The sequence below is a fragment of the Salvia splendens genome, chromosome 15 (genome assembly GCF_004379255.2).
Source record: "Salvia splendens isolate huo1 chromosome 15, SspV2, whole genome shotgun sequence".
In the NCBI taxonomy this organism is placed as follows: Eukaryota; Viridiplantae; Streptophyta; class Magnoliopsida; order Lamiales; family Lamiaceae; genus Salvia; species Salvia splendens.
In genome coordinates, this window is record NC_056046.1 from 30,295,986 (window position 1) to 30,300,678 (window position 4,693).

Genomic DNA, 4,693 nt, shown 5'->3' on the forward strand with positions numbered 1-4,693 from the left:
AAAGGTGATAACTCGTGCGTGAAATGTGATAACAAAGGGAAAGCAGTACTTAAAATCTCAGGTCGATAATGAAATTATTTCGATGGGAATCAAAGATAATATGACGTCTTTGAAAATGTTGTTTAAAGTGTGGGATGATGAAAGTACATGGATATGAAATTGTTTAATACGACTATGCCAAAAATGATGAATACTGTTGTGCACACCCGATATGTAAAATCGGCGAATATGTGATTGGACTTCTATGAGTTTGGATAGATGAAATTCTAAATGATTGACATTACATGAATTGTGAAACGTGAAGTATGATTGTGAACTTGTATTGGTTGATGTTGAGATTTGCTATTACGTCCACGAAACTACAAAAATTTTTTTTACTTGAAGAAAATACATGTTGCTTCCATGAACGACAAAAAAAAATTATGCTAAAAATTTCATGACTATGAAACTGTGAAATGCAAAGCATGATACGCGTGTAGTTGCGAGTTATGATTGTGATACAGATGAGCATGAACTGCATGATTTATGAAATGCGATTCCATGGATTATTGATTGACTGAGTGTTGCTATTCACATATATGTACGATGTTTGTTATGCTATGGAACACCAAATGATTTATACGAATAAATGTGTTGATTGTGCAATATATGGATGACTTTTATGTGGTGAAAATTCATGACCGATGAAGTACGAGGTATTGTATAGAACCACTATTAACGTGAAATGTGGAACTTTTGAACCTTGTTGCGAACGTAGGAGCAATATGAAGCTTGAGTTAGGTAATGATCAAATGTACGTTGAAGTACGAGACTTCAAGCTATGCTAGAGATTATAGAGTGCCTAAGAAGTAGGCCAGACTGAATGTGCTAGAACTTAGTTGTAAGTTGACAACTGCAATATCACTTTCCTGAGTGATAAAACCAATGAAAGTATATATTTCAAACTTTGGTGTATCCTCACAATGGTGAGATCATACCTAAGATCTAATAAAACTATGCAGTCTTGTATACCATGCCAAAGTGGCGATGCGACACATATACGACGATGTTTACGACACCTTAAGACCACGTGTACAATGGTAACGCTTTTCAAAAACTACGTGGCATGGCAAGACGACTTTGAGAATGCGACCATCAAGAAAAAAAGGTTAGGAAATTCGACGATACGATGAATCTCAACTTGGAATCCACGATTTCATAGAACGATGTTACCATGTTCAGACTCGCGAAAAATGTGCGAGGGAGTGCGACCCTCGTAGCTAGAATGAGCGATTTTAAATCAACAGTACTTACTTGGATTCTCAGTTCTCTACGGGACGTTTTGAATAAACGTGAGCCTTGTCTATTTAAACACCTTGGTTGACTCCTAATTTCCAAGTAATACCCATTATTTTTTTTCCCTATATCGAGTCATGACTCACTTGTCTCGAAAGTTTGTGTTTGCCTTTGTAACGTTGGATAGCTTGATTGAGTAGTCTCCTTTGATTCATCATTCATAAGGACAATATTTTGACCTTATGAACTTCCGTCCTTGAACTTCATTCCTAAGGTTGTTTGCAGTTATGACCTTCAGTATGATCACACCTCCATACATGTTTTCTTCAAAGAATGGAATATTATTATTGGAACTACTGGTTTACCTCTTTATTTTGTAACCATGTAGGTGACAAGTTCTTTCTTGCAGAAGTGAAATTCTTTTTAGCTCGGTTTCACTACATATATTGTTTCATACTCAATGATTTTTTTTTCTTTCTGCAACACCAAGTTAAGGCTATCCCGTTCTCTTCTTCCTTAACGGGTTGATGGTGTTAAATTTCGGAAAAGTTCCATTCACTTTGAGTTGTCTTTAACAAACCCGCGAACCCATTGATGTGATTTCATCTTTTTCCAATAACATGATGTTGTTGAACCATCATTTGTACTACTTCATGACATTTGTCTATGTATCTAAATCCTGCCGCGACTGATTATTTTAGGCCTTGACATGTTTGAACGATACCATTCATTGCTGTCCGGAATTTTTGCAAATTGTGATCTAGCAGTCGGCTATGGAATTTGAGAATTTTTGCAGTTTCATCCTGTTTCCATGACCTATCTCATGTTCTTTCGAACTCTCATCAGAAGTAAATTCTCAAATCTCTATGGGTTTTATTTGATACCTCTAAACCATTTAATTCTCAGATTGGACGGGTTGAATCCAATGAAACTCAATCATTGCATTGTTGTTCTTGTTTCCTTGATTAATTTTGGAGCCTTCCCGACTAAAGACATCCTTAGCAATGTTGCAACAATTTGAAATCTATTCATATCCAAGTAAGACTGTTGGGTCAAATTTCGAATCCTTGATACTAGACGGTAGAAAATGCAGTAGTCGACTCGGATTTACACAAGGAAAAAGTTTCTATAGTCAGACATGCTCAAAAATGACACACCGACCCGAAGAGTCGACATAACCGACGAGATACATATATGAGTGAATGATCGATCGAACGATAAGCGAGTAAAAGAATATGAGAAGATGTATTTAAGGTCACCATCGCGCGAGGAAATTGCAGAGGAAGTACAAGCCCCTTCATAGAGTTTATTGCACAAAATAAATATCGTCAACAAGAGAGAACATATGAAAGGTGACGAGAAAGAGCCACGGGACGACGATACGATCGAGAAAAGAAATGTGTGATAATACCATGAATATTAGAAAATTATGTGGGAGTTGGAAGAAAAAACAATGAGAGTTAATAGAAATCGTTATGGAACTTAAGTTAGTCGCACACGATTTGCAAGTTATGGCGATGAGGGATATCGACGTAATTCTAGGAATGGTTTGATTAACCACGAATTTTGCGACGATTCGTTGCAAGGAGAGACAATTATATCTGCAAGCCCCGTGGAAGGTACCCACCATATCATTATCCTTTCCGTTATTGTTTAATGACAAACTAGAGGATGTTCATTCTCTTGAGTCATGTTTGAATGGAATTCATTACCTTCCTTAGTTATGCTTGATGTGGTTAGTTCGCGAAAACGCAAAATGTAAGGAATAATCGAACAAACTAAAACGACTTCGATGATAATTTATAGAAGAGAAAACAAGAGTTTATTTCGAACCAAAGGAGTTTGAATGTCTTTTACATACACAATAAGCTATCAACTAATTACACGAAGAAAGGAAACGAAATATAAGAATTTTAATGGCACTTCGGGCCTCTCCTTCAGGCCCGAAATCACGGCTCGTTTTTGAGCAATCCGTCGGGCCGAGGGCAGTGGGCCAAGCCCGGAAACAACGCGGCAGCCCAGGTTTTGCCCACCTACAAAGTGATTCAAACATCTTTAAATTAGCTAAGAAACAAGAATGGTTAATGAAGTTTTTATTTAAGAAAGGGGGCAAACTTCTTTTAGCATGGTAGACCAAGAACTTGCCTAAGAGGCAAGTCAAAGCCTGCATTCTCCCTCCCTCAAACAGCCGCTTGTAATACCCCGACTTTTTCTACCTTTCTACTTGTTCTTGAAAGGACTTTGTTTTGTACACCTAGAAATTTTTGCCTTTGCTTCGTTGTTGAGAGATGAATATTTGTTTTGGGCCAAAGAATTATCCTTTCATTGGGCCTAATTGTTCTTTTAAATTAAAGTTATTTGAGAAGCCCCAAATAATTCTTTCTTTAATCTGCAGCCCAGCTTACTCAAACTTCTTCCACTCCAACTTCACGTTGTACACTACTTCACCGCATCTCCATTACCATAAAAATCTCAACCTCCAACGGAATTAGTTTCTCTCAACGCAGATGTTAATACTCACACGTCTTCCACTTTTCAAATCACAATCTTCCCCATTAATTCAAAATCTTAGAAAAGAAGAATAGCGAAAATCATGAGTTCTTCAATAAACTTCCTGAAATTCAAATTGTTCTATCCAACAAAAGCTTGAAGGAGAAACGAGAGAGCAGCAGCGGCGGAGCAAGCATGACGGCACTGTGACAGAATTTGAGACGGAAAGATGGAGAGTAACGGTGGTTTAGAACCGCGTCTTCGATACAGCGGCGGTGGTGCTGTGTTTTGCCGACGGTGCTTGCAGGCAGACGGTGACGGCGGTGCGATCCAGCAGCGGCGCAACGGAGCGCGGCTAGAGCGCAAGGCGACGAAGGCGGCGAACTCACCACTGTGATTTCTGCGGTGATGTCGCCGGGAAGGATGTGAGGCGGCGGAAGTGCAGTGACGGCGGGACTCAGCAGCAGCAGGCATGGCTGCTCATGATGAACAGGAATCGGCTGCTCGCCTGAACGCGGTGCTGCAGGGCGACTAGCTGCAGCAGCTGGTGCAGATGAGTAGTGAGAGAGAGGGTACGCGACGGATGGGAGAAAGAGAAAGAGGAGGCGAATAAGGGACAGCAGCGGCGCTCTCCGTGAACAGCCGAGGCTGGATAAACCGGGCAGGCAGCTCGGGAGATGACAGCAGCAGCGAATGGCGGACAGCGGCTGCTCGGTGATGACGAAAGCCGAGCTGGAGCGACGGAGATAGATGAGAGACCGAGAGGTCGAGGGAATCATCAGCCTTGGTAGATTTGAACGACGGAGACGGTGGGTGAGAAGGCAAATGGAATTGGATGACAGAAGAAGGAACTGGACATTTTTCAAATGCCATTTTTAGGAATTGACGTAATGAGAAAAAAAAAAGAGATAAGTATGGCCACTTTTAC

General features: G+C 40.3%; 1 long non-coding RNA gene across 1 annotated transcript; it reads right to left on the minus strand.

Moving 5' to 3' along the window:
* Positions 1-3,051: 3,051 nt before the first annotated feature.
* On the minus strand, positions 3,052-3,421 carry LOC121768503. The gene is made up of 2 exons (XR_006043378.1): positions 3,391-3,421; positions 3,052-3,308 (listed from the first exon to the last, which is right to left on the minus strand). It is a non-coding gene; the product is annotated as an uncharacterized LOC121768503 (long non-coding RNA).
* Positions 3,422-4,693: the final 1,272 nt, after the last annotated feature.